Raw genomic sequence first — 18,611 nt, 5'->3', positions numbered from 1 at the left:
TGGAGATGCTGGTCATAAGAAGACTGTGTGTTTATGAGAATCTTCTAATACTTTCTCATGGTGTTTGTAGCCTTTCATGCCCCCACTGACAATGGTGAGATTCCGGTTTGTTCTATCCTTCCAGGAATTTTGTGTATAATTTTCTCAGGTTGAACGTTGACAGCATGTAAGACATGTTGTTTAAAATGATGGGCCCTGGAGACCAGGCGCATGGATTCTAGTCGGTATTCCCTGTTCATGTGACCTTTTACCTCAAAAGAGAGGGTATGTCCTTGAACTGTGATTCAGGTTTCCTGTGAATCAGGTTTATTTATTTATTAAATAAACCCATGTACATGTGAAATATATCTTACAAAATATGTGAAGTCCACAGAAGATGAGAGTAAAACACTGGTTACCAGAATATTGGTGGGAGGCTAATAAGCAAACACAGGCCAAGAGTACAAAGTTTGAATTAGCAGATGGACACATTCCAGAGAATTAGTATCCACCATGGAGGTAATGGTTATCTTAGTATGATTGTGGTAAACATTTCACAATTTGTACATATCCAATCATCAAGTCATCTTTTAATATATCTTGTACATATCATCATGGCTAATCTAGAATTTTCAAAATTAAAACAGGATCAGAAATTGGAAGGGGACTTCTGGCTATGTGTGGTGTTTGTCATACATAAATGTCTTTGCTAATAACTTCCTTGATGAGGCTTTATCTTACTCAGGCCATTGCTATCCCACACAGTACGGATCTCAGTAAACTGATTTTATCAGTCATCCAAATAAGCACATTTGACTTTACCAGTCAAGAGCCCAGGGCTGTGGTGAAATATAAAATCACTGTTTTCCTGTTCTAAAGCATGGTGAGAAATGCATTGCAGTGATCTATTCAGGAAAGCAGCCAACTCTTCAGAATCTCAGGCTCAGATCAGGGAGAACAGGAAAAAGCTACATTTCTACAAGCTGAGAGCGATGACAGGAAGCCTAATAATGGGAAGCTGGGCTGTAGGGGTGAGTGGCTGTGAAGTGGTCACTGCCCTAGGCCGAGAACGTCCCCACTTTCCTGCAGGCTCATGGTGGGGATTCTGGGTGCTCCATGAGGAAGAACCCTGGAGAAGGCCCTGAAGGTATGTGCTAGGGAGGCAATGCTCGTCTGGTGTTGGACCTGGGGAGGATGGAAAGGCAAGAATTATTTCCTGGATAGGCAGTGCCAGGAAAAAAAAAAACACAGCCTCAGAGGTCCAGTGAACTTGTCCGTGAAAGTATGGAGTACAGTAAATTGTTTCACATCATAAAAGAGATGAATCCTTCCTCATACTGCAAAAAAAAAAAAAAAACCCACTACCACAGGAGGAGCTATGACATTAAAATAAGAACGGGGTTGAGAAAGAGCCAGGTAAGCCTCATAAAACCTGTTAATGCTCCAGAAGCCATTCTCAGGATAAACATCATGGAAATGAGTTTCCCTGCTGACCTCCTTTGAGCACACTCCTTTCGTCCACGTTTCACTCTCTCCTATGTCCACCTCCCAGTAGTGCTGACCACTAGAAAAGCTGTTCCAACCCAGCACAACTCGGAGAAATATAAATCTTCCAGCACTTTCAGGAACATCTTGCTTTCCAGGCAAACACACAGCAGATTTTCCACCATCTGACACCAGCAGTTGAGGGTGAGCAGTGTCTTCATCCAGAATTATATCTTCTGCAATAAAAGGGAAAGATTTATTACCTGTAGGTAATAAGAAATGAGCTTCCCATTCCATGGGCTTTGTCCAAAGAGGGGTGAGAAGCACAGCACAGGGACCCAGGAGTCCTTTCCACAGGCCAGACCTTGAGCCAATTCCACCTGCAGACCTGGAGATCTTTCCTGCCAGGGAAACGTCTCTAAAACCCTTCAGCTCTGCCCCTGATCTTAGTTGTCCTCTCAGAGGTTCCCAGGACATGGTGACTGAGAATGGGGGAGGCGTGGCTGCCCATCCGGGAATGGGGTCACCAGAGTCTGATGCTCATAGAGCTTCCTAGGCCCTCACACAGGGGCACTGCGTCCACATGGAGAGAGGAAAACGACCCCAGAGGGACCAGAAAGTCAGGGACAGCAGCACAGAGCAAAGGGGTCAGGATGCTCAGGAGAGGACCCCGGGGCAGGGAGGGAGCCCCTGCTCAGTGGGGAGGAGGGGTCAGAGAGGGGCAGGCAGAGGCCAGGGCGGCCTGAGTAGGGGGCTGGGTACAGGCTGGACCTTGATTAGGGATAATGGGGAGAAGTGAGATGGGAAGCATCAGAGAGAATGAAGAGTCCCCACCACTCATCAAGGTTCTCTGTAAAGAGAGTAGAAAAGCAGTGTAACATGCAGTGGAGAAATTCACCCCGCACCAGTCCCTGCTGACCTCTTTCCTCTTCAGGGGAAATGCCCTGGAGTGTGCAGTGAAGAAAAAGCCCCACAGATCTGGCCCTGAGGCTATTCTGCACCCCGGCTCTTTCTTTGAGGTACTGTGTATGGATCCAGGATCCTCTGGTGCCCCATTTGCATCCTGGTACTACTGGGAAGGGATGGGTTTCTAACAACAAGGCTCAGGGTCCTGGTCACCAGCACCATCCACCCAGGAAACCTCAGTGCCCTTCTCTCCTTTTCTGCTTGACTGCATGGTGAGTGGTTCTGCTGGGCTCCTGCTCTGACCCGACATGGGAGGAAAACCAGCAGCACCAGCTGACCCGAACCTGAAACCTCCAGAACCAAGAGCCAAAGTAAAATGTTCCTTTGTAAAACTTGGTATGTCAGACATGTGTTAAGGTAAAGCAGCACCTACTATTTATTCATGCAAGAGTTTTCTCTCACATCCTCTCCCCCATCAGCACACTGGTGCTCACATAACCCCAGGTGCACAGGTCCAGCAGGAAGCCGTCTTCCTGATTCACAGGCGTCTTACAAATTATTGGGCAAAACCTTTCCTTTCATAGTAGAGTCCCACAGAGCTGAGGTGGCAAACATGAGGCCACTTCAAATCCTTTCCTTCACAATTACCTGCAAATCTCCCAGCTTACTGCAGAACTGCAATCAAATGGAGACAGTAAAGTCAGCAAAGTGAGGGGGCAAGGATGCTGTAGGGAACTGGGTGTGGGGTGTCAACAGTAAGAATCAAGACTGTACTCACTTTTCTTTGCAGAAAGTATTCTTTGTTCTGCAAACAATAACACAGGTATAAATATTTTGATGACACACAGACTGAATTTTCATTTTCTTTCCCTGAATTTTCATAGGAAAGAAAACAAAACTTACCAAGTTTGTTAGTGATTCTCTCTAAAAGAAAAGAGAGAGAGAGAGAGAGAGAGAGAGAGAGAGAGAGAGAGAGAGAGAGAGAGTCAATGGTTTATACATTTTTGAAACACCCAGACATAGTCTTTGTTGTCACATAATTTGTAAAACATTTGGGAACATTTACTCAGCTTTCTGGAATATGAAGCAGAGGGACAGTAAGGGCCAGATGTCCTTGATTTCCACAGGGGAAGCCCCTGACTCTGTTAAATCACACAGCCCTTAAGGCTGGTACTATTTGAGTCCTACAACTAACACAAGCAGCTTGTTACAGCTAACTTTTTACTCCGCTAGTAGAGTTTACATCCTCAGGACATTCCTGAGACAACACAAATATTTCCTTTCTACATGGCAAACATTTACCAAGATCCTGCTCTAGCTAGGAGTTGCCTGTGCACAGGGACCTCAGGAGGAGCCAAGTGCAGACTCTATTCTTCCAGGGGGACCTCTGCATTCCTCATTACAGCCCAGGGCTGGGAGCACAGTGAGACACAGAGCAGAAAGGGTCCTCAGCATCCTGGAGAGGGAGTTTTCTTTGTGCTGTCTGTTCATTAAAAATAATATTTCTTAGCAGAAAAATAGGTTTAAACACTAGTAAAAATCAGAGAGAAGAAAAAGCATTTCACATTTTCCTTTATCTACATATAACCACTTAAGGCATCTTATACCTAGATCCAGAGTATTTCTTTCTACAACAAATTATCTAAAAACACTACTTCATTGTCTGTCACAGTCACTTAAGTGCTAATTGCAATTACTGGCTCATAAAAATCATTAAGAATCACTGAGTAGCTAGTGATATTTCTTTTTATAAGTAATGTACTTGTGCTTTCTTTTCAGTCATGTAACAGATTTTTTTCCATAATATAATAAAGCAAAGAATATATATTTAAACTTTCCACTGGGAAAAAAGGGCATGTAAAAATTGGCCTAATGAGTCAATAGAAATACAAAGTTAAATAGTTTGTGTATATAAAACCCAAAGTCAAAGCAACACATTAAAAAGGAAATGAAGCATACAACCATTTCCTTGGCGCAATGTCACATAAGACCTCGTTCCATTATAAATAGGGCCTGTGATGTGCTAGAGATCATTACCACAGGAGAATGAATAGGAGCCCAGACGTGGTGCTGAGGACACTGTGGACTCCGTGTCAGGAAGGGGCAACGTCTGCAGATGCACAGTCAGAGCAGGACACACCCTCTACCTCCTCCCCACCTGCTCCCTCTCCTGCCCCAGCCTGGATCCTGCCAGGGCTTGGCTCCAGCCTCACCAGAGCACTGGGACATTTTCTCTCCTCCTCCACCACCTCAGTTAGTGTTCTGAATCTCCTGCAGTCACGGCTCCCTAGTTAACTCTAACTCACAAGTCAGTGGACTCCAAGGTGTGGTCCTGATGAAGCCTTAACCATGTGATTATAATGTGAAACCTCCCTCTACTCAAAATTAATATAAATATTAATAATTAATAATTATAATGTGAAACCTCCCTCTACTCAAAATTAATATAAACGCAGACTCTAGGTTCTGTCTTCATGTGGGAATGTAAGTGAGCAGTAAATACTGACCCACATATTCCTCTCAGGACACTCACAGGGTGTTTGTAAAATAGGTTTGAGGATTCTCAGCCATCACCATGCTTTTAGGGGGCGGCCCAGCAAAGGGAAGAAGAATGTGGAGTAATGAGCAAGGTTATGAGTCAGGCACAAAGGAGGAAGGGAGCTGCTCTCACCTACCTTGGGTCCACGAAGGATGTGTGTTGGGCAATCCAGTCAAGACCTCAGCCTTTCAGGCTTTCTCTGGACTAACATGTAATGCATATCTCCTGGTATCTCCAGTACTCAGGCAGATTTCTGATACCACGTTAAAATATTTCAAACTCGACACAGTGCAACAGTGTTGGCCCTAATTAATCTGAACCCCTTGCTTATTCATCCGCCAGATGACAGCTGCTTGGCACAGAACTAGGGTCACTTGGGGTTTCTAGGTCCTTGACACTCCATCATCATAAGTAACTAATCTCTTTATTGTCCTGGCAACAACTGAAAGAAAATAACCCGAAAATAGGTGTTTTACAAGTACACTAGCTAAATAATAATCTAGCGTATTTCCTAGATCATCTAATTGGAGTAATACACAGTTTGTAAAAAGGCTGACATACTAAACTTCTGGCTGAGCCTGACTGCCCTCCTCCTAGGGATGCACTCATCAGCATCAGTTAATAGAGGGATCACTTGGGCACTGGGTCTAAGTGGGGAGCAATTTGATTAGATCTCAGCTTCATCTCCCACGGCCGGTTTCACAAATGGATTCCAGAGATCATCTGTGCAGCCTCCTCACACTTCCGTCCAGGTCTGCTCACTTCTCTCTCCTCCCTGGAAGCTGCTCAAGTGGGAACAGGCAGAGGCTCCCAAGGGGAAGGGCAGTGACCTGATCTACATGAGTGTGACATCGGGGTAGTATTTAGCCTGCTCATCTTCTGCAGGAGTCACTTTTCTGGTAGGGCTTGTGCTTCGGGGTGAACCTTGTGGTCTCCCTCAGGACCCCTCACTGCTCTCCTTTCTCCTGAAGTCAGGGGGTATCTGGCTGTGTCCACAGCAGCTCTAATGGGTGGCTCCTGGCCACAGCTGCTCACCTGGACACAGCGTCCCCAGAGGAGCCAGCTGAGCATGAGAGTCAGGTCACCATGATGTGTTGTAAGAGCATAGTAATATTTATTTATTTATTCAGTTTTTTACTCATTTATTTATCTTTGATACCTGGAGTTGAACTCATGACCTGGGGATTCCTAGGCAGGCACTGGGCCTGCTGTACTATATTTCTGGTCTGAGCACAGTAGTAAAATAACAACCTTGTAGATATTTTATAGAGCATCAGTTAATGCTCTCTGACTGTGCTCGTGCTGCAGTCAGAGTCAGCTTGCGACATTCAGTCAGCCTCTGCTGTCTGCATCCAGCCGCTCTTCCTGGTAGCTCACTAGGTCAGCTTGACTGTGCCCTCCTACAAGGGCTGGGTTTGTCCCTTCCCAGAGAAACATATATGGTTACCAATCTGCTTCAAGGGCTTCCTGTTTGGGACAGACAGACCTAGTCAAGGACATGTTTAACTTCCCTGCTCTACCCAAACCTCTTTTCCTCCTTTCCCTGATGCTCCTGTTTTATGACAATTCCTTTTAAGGAAATCTACCTAGAATTAGCTTGCTTGACAACAGATGACACAATCTGTGTACTCAAACAGGCAATAATTTGCCATCATCCTCATGATCCCTCCTTACGAATTGTAATTAAGATGAAGCTAAGAGGACTCTGAGCCACTGTTTGGATTCGGTTTCAGTGCTCAGTCCAGTGGCATTAAAGTCAGTAAAGCTGGGGATTTAGCTCAGCAGCATAAGTGCTGGCCTTACAAGCAAGCAGTCCTGAGTTGGATCCCTGGTACCAATTTAAAAAAAAAGTCAGTAAAGCTGCCTTCTAGACTCCTCAGGGCAGAGTCTGGCTTTAAATTTGATAGTGGTTTTCCATCAACAATGTCAAATATAGATTAACTGTAAGGCACTAGATTTATAAAACTTCTGTGTCATATGACATTTGCACCATGATACAAACACACATACACACACACACACACACACACACACACGCACGCACGCATGCATACACGCATGTACGCACACACACAAAATGACAGAATTTAAATTTGTAGGAAAAATATATGAATAAGAAACACCATGCTCTTTAACTGATATTTGCATATCGGCCTGCCAAAGTCAGAGGCTGAGTCACCGCGGGAAGCAGTGATGAAGATCTCTTGGCCTGGCACTGCTGTAGGCCCAGAGCTCCATGGCTTGTGACAGTGAGGTATCAGTGCTTGTAGGTCTGCGGTGGACTTGGAGGCCCCCAGGATGAGGATCACCTGGGCCCTGCAGGGAAGCAGGGTCAGTCCAGAAATAATCAAGTACAAGCTGGATCAGGAAAACACTGAAATACTCCTGATGAGACCCAAGAAAATGCAATTCTAAAATTCTTTTTCCTCTGTGTTCTTCCACTGAATGTTAAATGAACAAGATCTTGTATGTTCACTCTTGTGTTACATATAACTATCATCCAACAATTCCTCCACAAATGAGCAAACCCTCACCATTTCCCCTTTACCTTGGTCTCTTCTAGATCTCTAGAGAAGAGTGATAATGAAGCCCACAGCCAGGAGCACCAGAAGCACGGCCAGTGCCACTGTCCAGGTGCTGACCCGGGGGAACAAGGCCTCTGGAAAACAGGAAGCAGCTGCTAAGACCCAGCTAGACACTGGCTGACCTGGTGCTGGGCTCCAGTCCTCAGATGGATTCTCCAGAGAGAAAGCAGGGCAGAGACGCTGGGCCTCAGCCCACTGTAGCTCTCAGGAGCTCAGGTTCTGAAGGCTCCTGTGTCCCTGCTTCCCTGATGTGTGAGACCCAGGAGGGCCTGAAGAATTTGGGAGATCCAGGAACACACTGGGTATGGAAACCAGTGCAGCAGACTCATGCATCTACCATCCAGACCGTGTTTATATATGTGACGGGAAACAGTGTTAATACACACAAGGACACTCAGTGCAGGAGACTCTTCCCCTCACTCTCCAAGATGACCCACCCTGCTCCTCTCTGTCCAGTTATTTCCTCCTATGCACAGCTGTGAGCCCAGAGCTAGGCTGAGGACACAGGAGGAGACACTCTGCCAGCAAAGCAGGGATGTGGGGTCAGATGATAAACCATGGAGAGTCAAGGTCCACACCTGAGAGACAACTGCAGCTCACAGCAAGGATTCTTCTGAAAGTTAAAGCAGTCAGTGTTATAAATTTGAAAGAGCCTAAGATGCCAGTGTTTATCTATATAATGATGTGAGATTAGAAAAGAAAGAAGGACATTCTCATTCAAGAACAATCTTCATTGAATAATTTTAAAATTATGCTTGCATGTAAATCAGCTAATTGGATAACTGCTTTGGAAGTACTGAAGGAAAATTGGTTCAAATTATACAATTATGAAGATCCATTTTTTAAAAATCTATCTCATACTCTACCATATAGATTTCAGGAGTCTTGTGGTATTAAGATTAATGATATTTATATTTATTAGTGCCAACTATCATATTTTCAAATATATTCTTAAAATTTTATTAGCATGAGACTCTATAGTTTTTGTTCTAGTGTATGACCTCAAATTTTGTTTTTCTAAGGTTGTCAGTATAAATGAACTCCTCTAATACATAATTTTCTCTTTAAATTTCTAACTTCAAAAGTTCTTCATTTAGTAACCTTTCATGTTTGTGAGATAGCAAAATAAAAACAAAGTATTCCTTTAGTAATTCTTTCAGACATTAATTTCTATATCAATTTGGCAATATATATTCCACATTAATTAATTTACAAACTAGTGGGAATATACGGGAAGTAGAAAGCAATATCTAGCAGGTGTGTCACGATGCCTTGGGTGCCAGATGCGGAGATGACTGAGCCCTCTGCCAGGCTGTGACTTGACGGCAAAGGAAATGGATGGTGATGGCCCAGTTCTACTCTGTCCTTTGTTAATGAGTGGGAGACACTAGGATCTGCATCCTGATCCCTCTTCAGGAAAGAAGGACCCACTTCCCCACTTCCTGTGGTGGCTCTCAGCTGTCATCTCTGAATGACTTTGCTTAAAAAAACTCCTTGGAGGACAGGGAGAAGCGAGGCTGCTGGGCCTAGCCATCGGTGTGCAGAGGAGGAGCTGGGCAGATCTGGAGTGCCTGCATCAGCCCCTTCCTTTGTCTGGAGGACTGTGAATATCTCTGCAAGCAGGGAGGGATCGCAGGTTCCTGAGGCACCTCGGCCTGTGGTGAGTGCTCAGCACACTCTGCCCAAATCTCAGACTGTTCCGGACCCCCCAGGGTTCCGGGTGCAGTGAAGTGGAGCAGTGGGTTAGAGGCCACTACATCTGCCTCCCCATCCCGGCTGCACTTGGAGGTCTGCTGAGCTTCCGACGGGTGGGCGGGCCCACACTATCCCCCGAAGCCCAGCCTGTTTTGCTGCCGCGCCTAGCAATCGGTGTGCAGAGGAGGAGCTGGGTGGATCTGGGGTGCCTGCATCCTCCTCTCCGTGTGTCAGGAGGTCTGTGGATATCTCGGCCCAGACTGTTTGGGTCCCTCCAGGCTTCCAGGTGCAGTGAAGGGGAGAGGTGAGTTTGAGGCCTCTACATCTGCCTCCCCATGCCTGTTGCACTTGGAGAACTGCTGAGCTCCAGACGGGTGGGCAGGCCCACACTATCCTCCCCCCCCACCAGCCCAGCCTGTTTTGCTGCCACACCTAGCCATCTGTGTGCAGAGGAGGAGCTGGGTGGATCTGGGGTGCCTGTATCAGCCTCTCTGTGTGTCTGGAGGACTGTGGATATCTCTGCAAGCAGGGAGGGATCACAGGCTCCTGAGGCACCGCAGCCTGTGGTGAATACCCTAACCCGGCGGCGATTGAAGAGCTGTGGAGCTTCCAAGGGGCAGGTGGGCGCACAGTGTCCCTGAGGTCCAGCTTGTCTGGAACTGCGGAGTTCTGAGTAGGCAGAGGAGGGCCATTGGTTCTGCAGGCCCAATGGCTTGGGGTAGTGTGGTGCCAGAGTCTCAGTAGCTGCAAACATAGAAGGGGATTTTCAACAGATCCTGAGGAAGCTTTCAAATAACACTTGAAACACAGAAATATAGGAAAATGACAAAATGAAAGACCAAATTACAACCTCAAACCTCCAGCCCATCTCAAGAAACCCTAGGAGGAATGTATTTAGAAGAAAATATATCCCATCCACCTCATATATCAGACACAATAGCTACTGAAATTGACAAGCAACTCCAGGAAGCTTTAAAGAAATTCAAACTCGAAATAATCTCCCAGATAAAAGAAGAAATGATAAAAGAAATGAAAGAGATTCTAAATATATCTAAAGAAACCACAGATAAAAAATTGGAGGAACTAAACAAAAAGATAGAATCCCTAGATGAGCAATATAAAAAACAAACAGAATACATAATGCAGATGCACAGAGATATACAGGAAATAAAAAAACTCCACTGAAAGTTGTAAAAACCGCCTTAATGAAAGTGAAGATAGAATTTCAGACCTTGAAGACAGGATCGCAGCTAGTGAACAGGAAAGGAAAGATCTTTTAAAAATAACAAGGAATCAGGAAACAACGATTCAACAACTGCAAGACGATGCAAAGAAGAATAACATAAGAATGATAGGGATTAATGAAAAAGAAGGAGACAACATAAAGAATAACAAAAGGATATTTAGAGAAGTAATAGCTGAAAATTTCCCAAGCATGAGATCAGAAACTGACATCAGGATCAGTGAAGCATATAGAACTCCAAATAGTCATAACCAAAATAAAACTACACCCAGACATATAATAATCACCATACCAGAAATCCAACACAAGAATAGATTATTAAAAGCTGTCAGAGAGAAAAGACAGATCACTCATAAAGGAAAACCTATCAGAATCAGAGCAGACTTCTCATCACAAACAATAAAGTCAAGAAGAGCATGGAGTGAAGTATTCCAGATCCTAAAGCAAAATGATTTCCAAACTAGACTGATATATCCTGCAAAACTATCATTCAAAATAGATGGTGAAATATGATACTTCCATGACAAAGAACAGCTGAAGAACTTCATGAACACCAAACCAACCCTGCAAAAAATATTGAAAGACAATTTAGATACACAAAGGAAAAAACCACTAAGCAAAGCAAATAATTAAACAGAACAGAAAGATTAAGATGCAACAGCAGAGAGATAACATTCCTACAATTAACCAGCATTTAACAGTAATAACCATTAATGTAAATGGTCTCAATGCACCAATCAAAAGAAACAAACTAGCAGAATGGATCAAGAAACAAAATCCAAACATATGCTGTTTACAGGAAACCCATCTAACCCAGAAGGATACTCACAGACTGAAAGTCAAAGGATGGAAAACAATTCTTCATGCAGCAGGAATCCAAAAAAAGGCAGGAGTAGCCATCCTGTTTGCAGACAACGTGAACTTTAAACCAACAATGACCATAAAGGACAAAGAAGGTCACTACATACTCATAAGGGGAAAACTCCAAGAGGAAGAGATAACTATCTTAAATATATACGCACCAAACTCCAGAGCACCCAGTTATATAAAACAATTATTAACAGAAATGAAAACTCAAATTATCAGTAACACAATTGTAACAGGAGACCTTAATACGCCATTGACACCAAGGGACAGATCAACCAGACAGAAAATGAGCAAAGAAATAACAGAACTGAAACATACCTGTGAACAAATGGGTTTGATAGACATATACAGAATGTTCCACCCAACAACATCAGAATACACATTCTTCTCAGCAGTACATGGATCATTTTCTAAAATAGAACATATATTAGCTCACAGAACATATTTAAACAAGTGCAAAAAGCTGAAATCATCCCTTGCATGTTATCGGATCATAGTGCTCTGAAATTAGAAATTAATGTTAAAAGATACTGCAAAAATCCCGCAAACACATGAAAACTGAATAACACACTCTTGAGTAATCAGTGGGTCACAGAAGAAATTAAAGAAGAAATTAAACAATATCTAAAAGAAAATGAAAATGCAGATACAACTTACCGGAATCTGTGGGATGCAATGAAAGCCGTTCTGAGAGGAAAATTTATTGCACTGAGTTCCCACATCAGGAAAACAGAACGAATACAAATAAATACCTTGACGCTACACCTCAAACAGCTAGAAAAAGAAGAGCAAGTCAAGCCCAAAGCCAAAAGAAGAGACGAAATTATAAAAATCAGAGCAGAAATCAATGCAATAGAGACTAAGAAAATAATCCAAAGAATCAACGAATCAAAGAGTTGGTTCTTTGAAAGAATAAATAAAATCGATAAGCCCCTAGCCAACCTTAATTTAAAAAAGGGAAGAAAAAGCTCAAATTCATGCAATAAGAAATGAAAAATGAGAAATCACTACAGACCCAATAGAAATACAGAAGATCATCAGCACCTATTTCAAAAACCTCTACTCTCAAAAGTTTGATAACACAGAAGAAATAGACAGAATCTTAGAAGCATATGAAGTGCCAAAGCTAGATCAAGAGGATGTAAAAATGTTGAATAACCCAATCTCTGTTAATGAAATTGAAAATGTAATTAAGTCCTTACCCACCAAGAAGAGCCCAGGCCCAGATAGATTCACTGCAGAATTCTACAAGAAATACAAAGAAGACCTAGTGCCGACACTCATCAAACTATTCAATGAAATTGAAAGGGAAGCAATCCTTCCTAAGTCATTCCTGGAAGCAATTATTACTCTAGTACCAAAACCTGAGAAAGACCCAACTAAAAAAGAGAACTATAGACTGATCTCCCTAATGAACACAGATGCAAAAATCCTCAATAAAATATTGGCAAATAGGATCCAGCAAATCATCAAGAAGATTATACACCATGACCAAGTGGGATTCATCCCAGGAATGCAAGGATGGTTCAACATACGCAAATCAATAGATGTAATCCACCATATCAATAAAGCCAAAAATAAGAATCACATCATCATTTCTATAGATGCAGAAAAAGCCTTCGATAAGGTACAACATTTATTCATGAGAAAAACTTTACAGAAAATTGGAATAGATGGTCTTTACCTCAATATAATAAAGGCCATTTATGACAAACCAACAGCCAACATCATACTAAATGGCCAAAAATTGAAAGCCTTTACTTTAAAATCAGGCACAAGACAAGGATGTCCTTTATCACCACTCCTATTTAATATAGTACTGGAAGTACTAGCCAGAGCAATTAGGCAAGAAAGAGAAATAAAAGGGGTAAAGATAGGAAAAGAAGAAGTTAAGTTATCATTGTTTGCAGATGACATGATACTCTACATAGAAGACCCCCTAAACTCCATTGAAAGACTCTTAGATACAATAAATAAATTCAGTAATGTGGCTGGATACAAAATCAATACTCAGAAATCAATAGCATTCCTATACACAAACAACAAAATCACAGAGAGGGAAATAAGAGAAACTGGACCATTCACATTAGCAACCAAAAAAATGAAATATTTAGGAATTACTCTTACGAAAGAAGTGAAAGACTTATACAGTGAAAATTATAATACACTGAAAAAAGAAATTGAAGATGATCTCAGAAAATGGAAAGACATCCCTTGCTCATGGATAGGAAGAACAAACATTGTGAAGATGGCCATTCTCCCAAAACTGTTGTACAGATTCAATGCAATCCCAATAGAAATACCATCAACATACCTTATCGATCTAGAGAAATCACTCCTAAATTTCATCTGGAACCAGAAGAGACCTAGAATCGCAAAGGCAATTCTAAGCAGCAAAGACAAAGCAGGAGGCATCACAATCCCTGACTTGAAGTTATACTACAAAGCAACAGTAGTAAAATCAACATGGTATTGGAATCAAAGCAGAGCTGAAGATCAATGGAATAGATTAGAAGATACAACTACAACTACAAACACACTCCCACCTTATCTTTGATAAAGGAGCCAAGCAGGTTCACTGGAAGAATGACAGTCTCTTTAATAAATGGTGCTGGAAAAACTGGCTCTCCATTTGCCGAAAACTAAAGCTAGACCCATGTCTATCACCATGTACTAAATTAAAATCTAAATGGGTCAAAGATCTGAATATTAAAACAGAAACACTAAATCTATTGGAAGACAAATTGGGTAGAAACCTTGGAGACATAGGAGTAGGTAGAGAATTCATGAACAGGACTCAAACCGCACGGGAAGTACTTCCCAGAATCAATAACTGGGACCACTTCTTATTAAAAAGTTTCTGCATGTCAAAAGAAATCTCCAGCATAGTGACAAGAAAACCCACAAACTGGGAAAAGATTTTAGTGAACTCTCTCTCAGACAAGGGACTCTTGTCTAAAACATATAAAGAATTAAAAAAAACTCAGACCTCCAAAATTCAAAGATCCAATCCAAAAATGGGCATCTGAGATGAATACGCAATTCTCAGATGAAGAAATGCAAATGGCAAATAAATACATGAAAAAATGCTCATCATCATTGGTCATTAGAGAAATGCAAATTAAAACCACAGTGAGATACCATCTCACTCCTGAAAGAATGGCCAGGATCAAGAAAACCAACAACAAATGCTGGAGAGGCTGTGGGGAAAAAGGAACTCTCCTGCACTGCTGGTGGGAGTGTAGACTGATACAGCCTTTGTGGAGGTCTGTCTGGAGATTTCTCAAAAAGTTGGGATTGGAAATCCCATTTATTCCAGCTATTTCCTTCTAGGCATATTCCCAGAAGAACTGAAAGCATCATACCACAGTGATATATGTGCACCTATGTTTATAGCAGCACAATTTTAATCGCCAGATCTTGGAAACAACCCAAGTGTCATCAACTGAGGAATGGATAAAAAAGTTGTGGTATTTCTATACATTGGAGTATTATTCAGCTATAAAGAAGGATCACATTGAGATATTTATAAATAAATGGGCAAAGCTTGAGACCATACTCATAAGTGAAATAAATCAATATCGCATGTATGAATACCGAATAGTTTCCCTAATGTAAGTAATGATTCAAATATATAAAAATATGTGGTAATCATGATTCCCCATTATGTGGCCTTGAAGCCTTATAAAATTTTCACTTATTAATTAGAAAGGCTTTATTCTGGGCTTCTTGATATGGAAATATTTGAAGCTATAGTATATGAAGTTTTATCCAAATATTTCAAGGAAAAAGACAGACACTATGGTAACTACTATTAAATCGGGTTATTTGGTGATGAAGCACGAGGTTGCTGAAACAATCATGCTTTGACCTGTATTGTTATATTGTTATGTCCTGTTTTAACTCAATCTCTCCCTTATTCCTTAAAACAAATTATTTAGTTCTTTCTTATGTTTGTTTTAATTAAGGAGAAAAATTTAAAAAATTAGGATATATAATAGTAACTCTTTTTGATTTTCTATTAACTTGTTTTGAAGTCCTGTAGTACTCCCACTATCTTGTTTTGACTGATTAGACTCTGTTCCAGTCTGTATGATAGTATCAAGTTTGAGGGTATAGGCAACTACTTTGAAGGCAATAAGATTCACTAAGATGCCCATTCTGGTTTGACTATTGTCTCCTTTGTAAGTCCTGTAATGTTTACAATGCCTAAGTTTTATTGGTCTTGTTCTCTACTGTTTTGTCCAACTTTATAATATCTAATGAGATAGACAATTCTTTTTAAGGAAACAAGAGACAACGTTGATAACCATTGTTGATAACCTTGTACTCTGTTCTACATCATGTGCTATGTCTGCCCTTGGTTTTGACTGACAGCTTTGTTTTGCCATATTTGACTGTATTCTCTCCCCCCCCAAAAAAGTAATAAGAACTAAGGAGTAATAAAATCCAAAATGTGTAAATTTTGTTGTAAAAAAGAGAGGGGGAAAAAAAAGAGCTCTAACGGATATAACAGCAAGTGTGTTTAGGGGTGTTAAATAGCTGACTATATTAATGTTTTTGGATCATTGAACACAGCTGTTTGCAGTCTCTCTGAATGTCCACTTTGTATTCTTTGATGCTGTGATTTGAGCAACTATTTCCAAGATGATAATATGTAATCTATTAACAGGTGATTTCTTACTGTTATGTTTTTTTTCTTTGTAGTTCTGTATTATGTGTTCCCTTACACTGCTTTGTTTTGTTTTGTGTTTTTCTCTTTTTCCTCTTAAATAAAATTAAAAAAAAAAAAAGAAAGCAATGTCTACAACTGTTTATACTCCACTTGAGGACACAGAAAAACATAGGGTAGCACAGAGAGGTGCTCAGCCCAGGCAGAGCTGGGCAAGGTTCCTGGAAAGGTCTCAGTGAGCAGGACAGCCGGAAACTCCTCCTGTGAGCAGACAGAAGGAGCCCAGCAGGCAGTACCTTGGTCAGCAGGGCTGCGCGTGGTGGGGTAGGGCAAGAGGTGGGGAGAAAAGGAGACAGGGGCAAAAGCTGAGGCTGCAGAGAGAACAGATGCACAGGGAAGGACCAGCGAGGGCCAGGGCTGTGTGGATTCTCTATGTCCCAGGAAAACAATCCAGGAGGCTCAGGAAGCTCTGGAACCGCCCTGGATTCCTATGAGTATGGCTGTGGACACAGGCCAGCGCAGACTGTGGGGAGCAGTGCTGCTCTGACCTCAGAGGCCTGGTGTCAGTGACTCCTCAAGAGAGTCTAGTGACAGGGACAGCAGGGTCCTTCCTGTGTAACAGAGGGCAGGACAGGCAGCTGCCACCCTTGTCCAGGGTCACAAGGGCAGCAGGAGGTAATGCTGGATTTCAACTCAGTGTGACAAGAGGAAGAATAAATTCTCCATTGTTATGCAAGAGTATCCCTTGGGAAATGGCATTTGACAGGTTTGGAATGAAATTCAACACAGTCCACAAAATGCTCTGCTACATTTACATGTATACTTATCCATGACATCACTTATTATGAAGAGAAATTTATTTTACGACATGAAGATATGAAAATAAAAAATATCAAAACAAGTTTATTTAATAACTTCCAAATAAAGTTGCAAGTGAGTGACCTGGACCATTCTCCCAGTCTTCCCATCAGGGTCATTGCTGGTCCCCCTCCCTCCTCAGCACTGACATCTCAGAGTGAGGGCTCTGAGGGAACTCACCTGCCACTGAAAGACGCGCCTCCTTCTCCTCTCTGAGGACAGGGTTCCTGACCAACAGGACACAGCTGCTCTTGAGCTTTCCTGCACTGTGACAGAGCTTTCCATGTGGATCAGGCCATCTTCTAGTATAGACATATCACAGAATCAAGTGACAGGGGCCGTCCCTGTGGTTTCCTCCACTGGAGCTCAGGGTCTGGGTACCACCCTGAGAATGAGCAGGTCAGTGTGATGCTCCCAGTGTGCGCAGGCTGAATGTGGATATGAGGACGTGCACCTGAGGTTGGAGGAATCACGAGAGGGACAATAATGCTTCTGTTTGAGTTTACAACCATGTCATATGGGCCAGTCAGATAGGCCAGTCAGCTGGTGCTGACTAATTAATCTCTATGAATCTCAACTCTGTTTGTGAAAACAAAGATACAGAAATGTTGGCCATAAAATATTTCCCCATATAATGATTTAAATAAATGAAATTAACTATACCAGCACTTAGCAAAATATCCAGTACTAAGAAGTTCCATATCTTTCATTTCCTTTTCTTCCACCCCATTGTGGGTATTATTCATCCCTCTATCTGCTGACTCCCAAGGTGGGAGGTGAAGTACTATGCCTTTCCAGCTAGAGTCTGAGAGCTGGAGAGCACACAGCATCTCATGGTTTTCTGTGTAAAACACAGTGGATCTCACAACTTTCACTGAGCCCTTCTTGATCTGCAGCAGAACTCTCCTCAAGAACCAGTGACATGGAAACGGTCCTGTCACCATGGTTCAGTCCACGAGCACAGGCAATTCATGAGTCTGGAGCATGTGTGACGTGCGTGGTGAGATGAAAAGTGTTCCATTTTATTCAGTATCCACTCAGTTTAAACTTTTAGAAGATCACCCAACTGGAGCACGGTAATTGGGTGATTGTTAAAATCCATGCCCTATCTGTGCACACACCTTCCAGCTAAGCACCACACAGGCCCAGTGCACTTTCTACTTACCCCTGGGTTTAGTTGCTGTCTTGGTTACTTTTCTGTCATTGCTGAGACAAAATATCTGATGTCCAAAATGAAGGAAGGAAAGAATTGTTTGTCACAGTTTTGGAGGTTTCGGTCCATATTCCGCTGGCTCCAAGGGTTAGGGTTAGGAGTCGGTGAGGGGCAGTTGTTCACGGTGGCCACAAGCAACAAGAGTGAAAGGGCAAAAGAGGGGAAATGTGCACCCCCTCCCTCCCTTACATTGTATGCCAGCTCCCTGCCCCTGAGCGGGTGCAGCACTCATATTGCCAATCCCAGCTCTAGACAAAGAATCAATCACAAATCCTAGATTTAGCCACTTCCGTGATCGCATGAAGGCTTGGGGAGGTGGGCATCCGAACAGGACCATAACAGATGGTGATGGAAACAATGCACTGGAGCTGTCTGTGAGAATCCTTTAGCCAATTACCCCGCGAGGGGGAAGACAGCCCACCCCATCCACTGGGCAAACCTCCCAAGGGCTGGCTTGGACTCATCCTCAAAGTGGACAAGAAGGCCTCATCCATGGGAGCAGAACTTCAGAATGAGTTATGTGGAGACCCCACAGTGTCCAACCACTCTACCACCCCCGGCCCTTTGCT

Source organism: Cavia porcellus, unplaced genomic scaffold (assembly GCF_034190915.1).
Source record: "Cavia porcellus strain 051 isolate PalLab524CR breed Dunkin Hartley unplaced genomic scaffold, mCavPor4.1 scaffold_2, whole genome shotgun sequence".
Taxonomy (NCBI): Eukaryota; Metazoa; Chordata; class Mammalia; order Rodentia; family Caviidae; genus Cavia; species Cavia porcellus.
Note: the sequence above shows the minus strand (reverse complement) of the source record.